A 12,732-nucleotide genomic window follows, 5' to 3' on the forward strand; every position below is an offset into this window, starting at 1 on the left:
AGCTTCCCAAACTGCTGGGATTACAGGCGTGAGTCATCGCACCCAGCCAATATTTTCAGCAATATATTTACACCAGAGCAGAGAATTAAAAAAAAAAAAAAAAAAAAAGAGGGAGTAATGCACGTAACTTTTGGCTTCAAGTGGGACAGCTTGAAGAAGGAACCTGAGGAATCTGCTGTTGGCTTACCTGATCTGCACCTGTGCCATTTTATTATCCTTTTTGAGAGGGTTTACGCTGGGGAATCTGGGCATGTAAGGAAAATACAGTATAGCTAAAGAGGGCTGGGAGGGACTTTTTTCCTTTGTGGATGCTAAATAAAGTATGTGTTGTTTCCTGTGTTTTGACTGTAACCGGGAACATATGATCAGATGAAGAATTTTCCTCTTGTGGCATTATGTTGGTAGTCAAAAATTTTTGATTTTGGATTTGGGATTTTCAGATTAATGATGTGCTCAATTTGTATATTGTTAAGAATGCAGAATACATTATCAGTTGTTTAGATAAATGTAAGTCCAAGAAATAATTAGTGTACTGCAGAAAGGCAGTGAATAATTTATTTTCATGCCTATCCCAAACTTAAGTTTGCTAAACAAAATTACAGTTTTCTTGTTTAAAAATTATTACTTAAAAGACAATAAGGCATCTAAGTTTGAGACTTCATCATTTCCCTCATAGACCAGAGGCATTACATATATCACTAATTGATATGTCCATCCCTGGAAGAAAATTGGAAGAAAGTAGCTCAAAATTTTTATTTGTTTTCTGGGTGAAAATTGTGACAAGTTTAATAAATAAATAGTGCTAATTGCATTTTTAAACATTGGAATGTTACGTTTCACTGCCAAGACAATGCAGTGGGTTGAAGGAAAAATGTTTAAAATATTTTTCACATATAATTTATCCAATTTTATTACAAATTGTTTCACAACTAAACAAAGTGGCAGTTGTTATGGGATTAAAACTAAGAGAAATCTGGGAAAAATATTATTCAAATAGTTCATAAATATAGAAACATCCATTTTATTTGTGTAAAACTAGCCTAAAAACTTCGTGGATATATTTACGTATTTGCATTTATTGTGTCCTGAAATAAGAACATCCCTTAACATATTCAGGGCTGGACACAAAGTGTACAAATAAAGGCCAACACACCTTGTGTAATACTTAAAATATATCTATAAAACAAAGCATTAAATGGCTTTGTTCTTCTACCTTGAAAATTATAATATATAACAACCTGGAAGGCTATGTTAGGGGGTAGAATTCTTGGACACTCTGAGTTCTGCACCAGAATTGGAAGCAAAAGAGAGCCAATCAGGGTCGGACTATCTTTTTAACCCCAGAGATGGAGTTTCATTTATAAGGAATGGCACAGCCAGAGGAGGGTCAGAGGTAAACCTGTTAAGTCACACCTCACTAAAAGATTGGTAATTTTACATAAGTAATTTACTAGATAACTATGAAGGATAGATAAAAATTATATTTAATGAGGATTTGATATTGGGTTAAAAAGAAATGAATCATTTCTAGTTTTAGTAACATGGTGCTCTGATTCATACTTTTATCATTCCACTCTTATTAAAATTCCTAAAAATATTTGATGGAATGTTATCAAATTTGTTTACAGATTACTCTGAGCAAGAGTGTGCGGAAACAATAAAGATAATTAATCCCTTAAGATACCCACATAAAAAACAATCTGAAATACACATGGGTAAACCTAAATAAAAATAAACTAAATACATAACAATAATACAAAAGAAAGACATAAATTTCAGATCTAATCAAACTGCAGAAATAATATCAAATGATGCCGAAGATACAAGAAGAATGGTTTAACAACTTCACTGCACTCCAGTGTTAAGAACAACTAAGGAATTATTTATCCTTAATTAAAATTCTTGAAATATTAATTGGTATCATGTATCCAGTTGAAGACAAATGAGCATCCTACTGAGGTTTCTATTGACTATTGATTTGTGAACATTTACAACTTTTAAAGTTTTTTTTACAAAGAGTTGTTTTTATATAATTTATGAACTTCAGCAGCACTAAAACAGAAGTTAGACTCATACCTCTTCAGCTGCAACTTGACTAAAAAATTGTTTAAGCCAGAAGTCTCTGGACCCTTCAGTTTTCCTGTGTTAATGTGATCCCAACTTTCATCAGCTCTTGTCTCAAAACCGCACATATCCCAACTGGTGACAGTGACATTAAGAGCCATATTTATGTGTATGACAGGTCCACGATACTTTTGCTGTGTATACTGCTCTGCTCTGGAGTCTGTAAAATGTCTTGAAATTGTTCTTGGGTGAGACTACTGTGAGCTTGATTGACACTCAGAAGCTAAAATCCACCCCAGTGATCTAATTACTTCCTTGCTGCTTTAAAGAAAATCTTAAAGACATTAGAGAAATATCACCCTTTTAAGAAAGGTGATGAAGTCACTGAAGATGATAACCTGCGGAAAGTATCAGAATTAGCTTTAAGTCATAAATTATTCAGGTTTTTAAATTTTTTAAGAAACAACCATACTGGTGACCTTTATAGCTGTACTAATGTATAGCTCCCACAAAAAGTGTATGAGTTTCATAATTGCTGATATTTGTTTTCATTCTTGTTAGTGTTTTTTTTTTTTTTTGTATTTTTCATAATAAGTATTCTAACCGAGGTAAAGTTATATCTCATTGTGTTTCAGTTTGCGTTTCCCTGATGATTAGTGATGTTGAGCACTTTTCCACACACCTGTTGGATGTTTATATGTCTTTTAAGAAATGTCTATTCAGGTAGTTAGCCCATTTTAAAAATAAAGTACTTTTATTTTTGCTATTCAGTTGTTTGAGTTCTTTATATATCCTATATATTAATACTTTGTCAGATTCATTGTCTGAAAATATTTTCTCTCATTCTGTAGGTTGTGTTTTCATTATGTTGATTATTTCCTCTGCTGTGCAGAATCTATAGAAATAACTACCATATCATCTAACAATCCCACTACTGGGTATATATTCAAGGGAAATGAAATAGGTAGGTCAAAGAGATTTCTGCATTCCCATGTTTATTATAACACTATTCACAGTAGCCAAGATATGAGATCAACCTAAATGTCCATCAACAAATGGTTAAGCATGGTGTCTCATGCTTGCAATCCCAGTATTTTGAGATGCTGAGGAGGGAGGAATGTTTGAGCCCAGGAGTTTGGACAACACAGTGAGATCCTGTCTCTACAAAAAATAAAATAAAAAATAAATTAGCTGGGCATAAAGGTGTATTTCATTGGTCCCAGATACTGTGGTCCAGGTTGCAGTGAGCCATGATCACACCACTTTACTCAGCCTAGGGGATAGGGCAAGAGCCTATATTTTAAAAAATAAAATCGATGGATGAATTTTTAAAATATGGTATGCTTACAAGAGGGAATATTATTCAGCCATAAGCAGAGCAAAATCCTGTCATTTGCAAGGAAATGGATGAACCTAGATGACATTATATTAAGTGAAATAAGCTAGGGACAGAAATACAAATATCGTATGATCTCATTCATATGTGAAAACTTAAATAGCTGAATTCATAGGCTTACAGAGTAGAATAGTGGTTATCATAGGTGGGGAAAGTAGGGGAAGAGGGATGGAAAGAGGCCAATTAACAGGTACAAAGTACAATTAGATAGAAGCAAAAGTTCTAGTGTTCTGTTACACAGTAAGGTACCTACAGTCAACAATATGTATTGTATAATTCAAAATAGGTAGAAGAAAGCAGTTTGAATATTCCTACCAAAAATCATGTTTAAGGTGGTTAATGTACTAATCACTTTAAGTTAATCATTACACAATGTATGTATATATACTGAAACATCACAGTATACCTCATATGTACATGTAATTCTTACATATAAATTAAAACATAACAATACATTAAGGTATCTAGAAGACAACTTTGTGCATGCATTTTCATAAAACTTACTTCAATTTTTTTTCTTTTTGCAGAAAATTCTAAATAACTAAATAATTACATTCAATGTGTATCAAATTTAAAAAAATACTAATAACAAAGCAATCTTACATTGTTTAATTGGCAACAGGTTTCACATCATAGTGTATATAAAATAATGACACGTCCTATACTTCTAGTGTTTGGAACAAATGGAATATGACACATTCTTTTCACAAGCACAATCTGAATACTTTACTTTCAAAGAGTACAATGATTTTCTGGTTTTGATTGTCAGCCCTTGTAGAAAGAATCTGAATATACAATTAGTCCTTAGCACCGGACTCTTTAAAGTTCTGTGCAGTTTTTCTGTCCTTTTTCATCTTGACACACTTTAGACTCACCGTGTGGGACAGATTGAATCAGTCAAGTTCATAACAGTACTTTCTAGCATTGTTTTCACATAACCTTAGTCACTGATAGAGTTCAAATTGCCATATTAGGAAGACAAAAATGAAATTAAAGATGAAATGAATGACCTGAAATAAGACTTATTTTAATTGTTTAAATGAATAGTATGAATGTTATTGATGAATACTTAAAACTATATTCTATATTGTTAAGACTATATTACCTTAAGTCTATATATTACCTTATATTTTATAATAACATCGATGATTTTTAATGGAAAGTTGTTTATTTTCAGTGAAAATAAATGAGGAACACACTGTCATTTCACAATATTTCTGACACACTATTAATTTGGTAAACCATTCAAAGATTTTTAAAAATCAAACACATGCCCATTTATCCATATAACCTATCCATTAATCTAAAAGATACTAATTCTAGCTATTAATTGTTATGATACACTAACATTTCTTTAAAATGTTATTTTTATGGCCTTTTATTTAAAAATCATGAAAATTTAAAACTACACTACATTGATTTACAAATGAATTCACTCAAACCAAAAGAAACATATTTTAATTTTCAATACAGTTTAACTCTCTATATAAGATAAGAATGTAATATCTTCAGAACTGGAACATGCAGAAAAATGTTTTCAGAATGATCAAAGCATATGCATTGTCTTTTTTATTCATAGACATTTCTTGCTATGGGGCATTTAACAGATGATTTATCTGCAATACTGACAATTTCATGAATGCATCAAGTAGTTTCTATAATTTTTAAAGTATATTCATTACCAATATTCATGCAGTAACACCAAAATGAGTTTGAGATATAACTGCAGCAGTTTTAAAACATGGCACTAAAATTCTTTGACACTCCACCCATTCAGGTGTCTCCAATGCCCTTGATTATAATTCAAGTTTACAATTGCTTCAACCCACAGAATACAGTGGAAGAAATGCTATGTGACCTCTGAAGCCATTTGGATAGGACAGGTGGTGATTCCTGTTAATATTCTTGAGTTATGTTTTTCTAGTATAGGTGGTCAGAACAGGCACTACTGCTAGCCCTCTGTAAACACTGGGCACTATTCTAGATAATTCCATCTCATAAGTGTTCCTTCTCAAGCTCACCTTTCTTTGGTTGACTATCACCATCTGAAATACAACTGTTTTATATATTTTACTACTTGTTGTTTATTTCAGGCAGTAGAGTAATTCTCAGGCGTGTTAGTTCATTTTTGTCAGAAGTAGAAGGAAGTCTCGGCAGTATATATTTGATTCTTCGTTTCACCTATCTCTTGATACATATTAATAAAAAGAAGCAGAACTATGAAAAAACAATTTTAATAACAACGCTTTGGAGTAATTGGACCACATTGCACTAAAATTATTAAATAATTAGTTAATAATTTTTAAAGACCTTTTTCACTGTGTGTGTGTGTGTGTATACATAGATATTTTAATATATCAAATTTCATGAATCATGCTTCATGGCAATATAATGGCCAAATAAACAGGTGTGTATTAATCTCAAGCCAAGATGTCAGTGAGACAGTGGGTCTCATTTTACATAAAAGTTATTAAGAAACTTGCTGAAAATATGCATTTTGAAATTCAAACTCAGAAATTATGACTTGATTTTTATGAGGACTCAAAAGTTTACATTCATACCCCAGGAACTCTGATGTGAGTATTCAGTGGATCAGATTTTGAGAAACCCTCTAATCACTGTCAGTTAAATAGAACAAGACTGAGAAAATATGTACCATGCCCCAAAATAAACTATGATCTTGCTTGAAAGATTATATTGTTATTCCAAAGAGCTAGAGATCAACATACGATAGAATAAAATAATTTCCTATAATATTTGTAAGCACATTGGTAAATGACCTTTGGTGTGCCCATCAGCTTGTTCTTTTCTCTGTGTCAGTGTAACCCTTCTTGATAGGCCTTCGAAGATTCCTATTGCTAATATTCCATTATTTCCTCCCTAACCCACTAGGAGAAGAGGAAGAACTGGAAGGAATAGAAAGCTTGATGATAAAAAAGAGTAGAAAAGTATGTATAAAACAAATCTTATCATATTATAAATGTGTCCTTGTTTAAAACAAAACTGTGGCCATCTCACCATAAATATGTAATTTTAAAATTCCTCTCTTTTTGTAATTTTTGTAATGCTACCTATAATACAGGACAAAACAACTTAGATATGATAAGCACATTTATATAGAGCAGTTATAGAAAACCGGTAGGTCATATTAAAGTCAGTACAAGCCATTGCAACCATATCTTGTATGTGCCCCTCAAGGCATTCAGCTAGCAATAAAGAGTTGTTTGCTCTGGAGCTTTTCTATATATTTATTCATAAAATAATGCCAAAACAAATTATGCTAATTTGATTTTATTGTCCTTGTGAGTGTCACAGCTTAATATGTCACGAGTCCTACAAGTTATTTTCTAAACTTCATAAATAAGTAGACTGTGGTATTAAAAAATATAATAAAGTGACACATTATAATATTTTAACAATAAGAAATTACACAATAAAGAATATTACTTTTTCATTTTTGTCAGGTTGAGTAACAGAGTATCATGTACGTTTGATCTATAGCATTAATAATTACATTGTTAAGAAGTTCTTAAAGAAAATCTATTTAAGTTACTCTTTATTTATTACATTTTAAGTGCCTACTATGTCAATTTATGATTGCATAACTAATAATTTAGAGCCTCTGCCTTAAGTTTTTGCAGTCAAGTTGGACATAGGTTAGAAAGCAGATGATGAAAATGTAGGTTAAAAATTGCCCAGGGAGCCAGAGGGTGGAACAGGACTCACCAGTGATCATTCTCCCCACAGAAACATCAATCTGAACAACTATCCATACATAAAAATACCTTCATAAGAGCTAGGGAAACCAGACGAGTGGTCACAGTACCTGTTTATAACACAATCACAAGAAAAGGGTAGAAAAAGTAGTTTTGCATTACCTGTCTCTCCTTCCTTCAACCCTGGGTAGCACAGCAAGGATAGTGATACTTCCCAAATGGGAAAAGAGAGGGAAGTGAGCATAGGATTTTTCCTTGGAAATAAGTACTGGGCCTACACCAGTAAAACTCAGCAAAGCAGATACTCCCAGCTCCTGACTCCACACTGGTAACCATGGGCTTTCAGATACGTCCTGGATCCAGGTAGAAATACATAGCCCCTGTGGAGTAGACTCAATCTCCAGTCTGCATCACTGCCAGCTAACTACAGCAGCCTTAGGCAACCCCAGTGGCGGACAGACCTCAAAAAGACTCCAGGTATGCCCCAGCTCCAAACTAGCCTGAACATCCATGGGATTCCAGCCCAGTACTGCATCAGACTCAGAAGTCTTTGCATAAGGGAACCCCTCAGTGCAGCCATGATCAATGTGTCCTGGGTTAAGGGACCACCACACCAGATAGTCTATTCAGAAACTCTGCACAGGCGTACTGTTGAAGGGCATTCCTAGAAAAAGTCAGTCTGCAAGGACTAGAATAAGTATCCACTTCTCCACATGTGCAGACATTGATGTATGGCCACAAGGATCAAGAATAATCAGAAAATCATGGCATCATCAAATGAAAAAAATAAAATACCAGTGACTAATCTTAAAGAAATGAGGATTATGAAGCATCTGACAAATAATTTAAAATAACCGTTTCAAATAATCTTAGCAAACTTCCAAAAAAAAACTGAAAAACAATTCATGAAAATAAGAAAAATTATAAGTGAACAAGAAAAGAAACAACAGAAAGTTTGACATTTTAAAAATATGAAACACAAATTTGGAGCTAAATAATACAATGAAAACTATGAAAATGCAATATAGAAAGCATCAACAGCAGAAATGATTAAGTAGAAGAAAAAAATATAATACAGGTTCTTTAAAAATATGCTGTCAGAAGCAATAAAGAAAGAAGAAAGTTTATAGGATCTATGGGACAGTATTAAACAAGTAAATATTTGAGTCATAGGAATTTAAGAAAAACAAGAGAAAAATAAACAGATAGAAAGTTTGTTTAAATAAATTATAAGGAAAACTTTCCAAACCTGGAGAAAAGTATAAATAATCCAGATACAGGAAGGTCTCTGGTCAGATTCAATCCAAATAAGACTACATCAAGACATAGTGTAATTAAATTGTCAAAAGTCAAACACACACACACACACACGAAAAAACCTGGAAAAAGCCACAAAAAAGAAGCAAATAACACATGAAAGAGTTCCAATGTGCTTAGTAGCAGACTTCTCACCAGAACGTTACAAGCCAGATGGAATGAGATGATACATTTAAAGTGGCAAACAAGAATACTGTCTTGAATAAAGCTCTCTTTAAGAAATTACGGAGAGGCCATGTGTGGTGGCTCACACCTGTAATCCCAGCACTTTGAGAGGCCGAGGCAGGTGGATCACTTGAAGTCAGGAGTTTGAGACCAGTCTGACCAACATGTTGAAATCTTATCTCTATTAAAAATTCAAAAATTAGCCAGACGTGGAGGTACATATCTGTAATTCCAGCTACTTGGGAAACTGAGGCGGGAGAATTGCTTGAAACCTGGAGGTGGAGGTTGTCGTAAGCTTAGATTGTGTCACTGCACTCCAGCCTGGGTGACAGAGCGAGAGTCCTTTGAAAAAAAGAAAATAAGGAGATAGAAAGACTTACCCAGACAAACAAAAGCTAAGATTTCATCATTACCAGATCTGTCTTACATGGAATGCTAAAGTTCTTTAAGGTGGGGAAAAAAAAAAAAGAGAACACTAATGAATACCATGAAAACATCAGAAAATATAAAACTTACTGGTTAAAAGTATACAGTCAACTTGAAAATACTATATTGCTATGGTGGTGTGTGAACCACTGATTACCATTACTTATTACTATGGAGGTTAAAAGACAAAATATTAAAAATCATAATAAATATAAAAATTAGTTAAAGGATATTCTATATAAAAAGATGCAAATTACGACAGCAATAATTCCAAAAGTGGGGGGGAATTGGAGTAAAAATACAGATTTGTGTGTTTGTGTGGGATCAAAGTTCAGTTGTTATCAGTGTAAAATAATTTGTTAGGACTATAATATTTTTCTCAGCCTCATAATAACCAAAAAGCAAAAAAAAAAAAAAAAAAAAAAAAAAAAAAAAAAAAACTATAGAAGACACACAAAAAATAAAAAGCAAGGAATCAAAACACACCATGAGAGAAAATTATCCACAAAGGAAGACAATAAAAGAGGTTGAAAGAAACAAAAGATCTACACAACAACTAGAAAACAATGTTTTGAAATGGCAATAGTATGCTCTTACCTATCAGTAATTACTTTGAATATATATGGATTAAATTATCTAATCAAAATACAGAGTAGCTGAATGGATAAAAGAAATACAATTCAACTATATGTTTTTTATAAGACACTCACTTTACCTGTGAGGACACATATAGAAAGAAAGTGAAAAGATGGAAAAAGATATTCCTTGAAATTGGAAACCAAAGGAGACTAGGAGTAGTTATATGTAATGAAATTAAATAGAATTTAAGTCAAAAACTAAAAAGAGACAAAAACAGCATTACATAATTATAAAGGGGTCAAACCAGCAAGCGGATATGACTATTGCAAATACATATGCACTCAATATTGAAGACTGTAAATATAGAGAGCAAAGGTTAATAGGTCTTAAGGAAAAGACAGACAGCAATACAACATTAATAGGAAATTTTAATATGCAACATTCCTAAAAGGAGATATCATCTACACAGAAAATCAAAAAAGAAACACTGGGATTACACTACACTCTAGACCATATAGACCTAACAGGCATATAAGGAATATTCTATCCAACAGCAACAGGGTACACTTTCTTCTCAAGCTCACATGAAACATTCTCTGGGATAGGTCATTTTTTAGGTCACAAAACAAGTCATAATAATTTTAAAATCATATAAAGTATCTTTTCTGTTCTCAATAGTATAAAAAACAAAGTCAATAATATGAGAAACTGGAATATTCACAAACACAAATAAATTAAATAACATGTGACCAAACAACCAATATATTGATGAAAAATTTAAAAGGAAAATACTTTTAATAAACTGAGACAAAACTGAAAACCAAACATATGAAAGCTAATGGGATGAAGCAAAAGCACTTGTAAGAGGAAAGTTTACAATAATAAACACCTACACCAAAAAAACATGAAAGATCTTAAAAAAAAAAAATACTCTGAAGTTTCATCACAAGGAACTAGAAAAACAGGAAAAAAAAAAAAAAAACTTAGGCCAATATTAGTAGAAGTAAGATCAGAGTAAACCTAAATAGGATAGCGACTAGAAAAATATTGGAAAAAATAAAAATAGGAAGTGTTGTTTTTTGAAAAGATAAAACGGACAAAAATGGAATAGACAAAAAAATAAAAGAAATAAATTTTTAAGATGAAAAATCTGATACCACAGAAAAACAAAGCATCGTAACAGACTATGAAAAATTATATACCAACAAATTGAATAACAGAGAAAAAATATGTTCCTTGACACACACGATCTGAGACGAAATTATAAAGAAACAGAAAATCTTTATAGACCAATAATTAATAAGAGTTTGAAATCAGGAATAAAGATTCTCCCATCGATATAAAGCTGAGGATCCAGTGATTTTCTATATTTCTACCAAAACTTAAAAAAAAACTAAGACCAATACTTCTCAAATTCCTTCAAATAAATTGAAAAACAAGAAATACTTTCAAACTAATTTTATGAGGCCAGAATTACACTGATACCAGGCTCAGACAAAAGCCTTACAAGAAAATAAAACTACAGGTTAAAATCCTTGATGAACAGAGATGCAAAAATCCTCAACAAAGTGCTAGAACACTGAATTCAAATGCACATTAAAAATTTAATTCACCAGCAGGGTGCGGTGGCTCATGCCTGTAATCCCAGCACTTTGGGAGGCTGAAGCGGGCTGATCACGAGGTCAGGAATTCGAGACAAGCCTGACCAACATGGTGAGACCCTGCCTCTACTAAAAGCACAAAAATTAGCTGGGCATAGTGGCGTGCACCTGTAATCCCCACTATTCAGGTGGCTGAGAAAGAAGAATCTCTTGAATCCGGAAGGCAGAGATTGCAGTGAGCCGAGATTGCACAACTGCACTCTAGTCTGGGAGACACAGGGAGACTCCATCTCAAAAAAACAAAAACAGAAACAAACAAACAAAAAAATACATATATAGAATATATGATATATGATATATTTATATTATATTATATTATATCTAATTCACCGTGATAAATTGGAATTCATACAAAGGATGCAATAATGCTTCAATATATGCAAATCAATAAGCATAATACATCAAATTAATAGAATGAAAGTCAAAAACCATATGATTACTTCAGGAGATGCACAAAAAGTGATTGACAAAATTCAGTGTTGTTTCAAAATAAAAATTCTAAACAAATTAGGTATGGATGGAGTGTGTACATAATAAAGGCTTTAACAGATGAACCCACAATTAACATCATACTCAATGAGGACAAATTGGAAGATTTTTCTCTATGATGTGAAATGAGACAAAGACGCCCACTCTCACCACTTCTATTCTGCAAAGTACTGGACCTCCTAGCCAGAGCAATTGCACAGGAGAAATAAAAGACATCTAAACTGGAAAGGAAATAGATAAATTGTCCCTGTTTACACACGACATGAGCTTGTCTATACAAAACCCTACAGATACCATTAAAAACATTTAGAACTAATAAAACATATTTAATAAAGTAACAGGATACAAAATTACCATACAGAAACTAGAAATACTTCCATACACTAACATCAAACTATCCTGAAAAGAAATAAAGAAACAATCTCATTTGGAATAGCTACAAAATGATAGAATTATTTAAGAATGAATTTTTTTTATTATACTTTACGTTCTAGGGTACATGTGCACAATGGGCAGGTTTGTTACCTATGTATACATGTGCCATGTTGGTGTGCTGCACTCATTAACTCGTCATTTACATTAACTATATCTCCTAATGCTATCCCTCCCCCTTCTCCCCACCCCACAACAGGCCCCAGTGTGTGATGTTCCCCTTCCTGTGTCCAAGTGATCTCATTATTCAATTCCCACCTGTGAGTGAGAACGTGCAGTGCTTGGTTTTCTGCTCTTCCGATAGTTTGCTGAGAATGATGGTTTCCAGCTGCATCTGTGTCCTTACGAAGGACATGAGCTCATCCTTCTTTATGGCTGCATAGTATTCCATGGTGTATATGTGCCACATTTTCTTAATCCAGTCTGTCATTGATGGACATTTGGGTTGATTCAAAGTCTTTGCTATTGTGAATAGTGCTGCAATAAA

The sequence above is a fragment of the Macaca nemestrina genome, chromosome 1 (genome assembly GCF_043159975.1).
Source record: "Macaca nemestrina isolate mMacNem1 chromosome 1, mMacNem.hap1, whole genome shotgun sequence".
NCBI classification, from domain to species: Eukaryota; Metazoa; Chordata; class Mammalia; order Primates; family Cercopithecidae; genus Macaca; species Macaca nemestrina.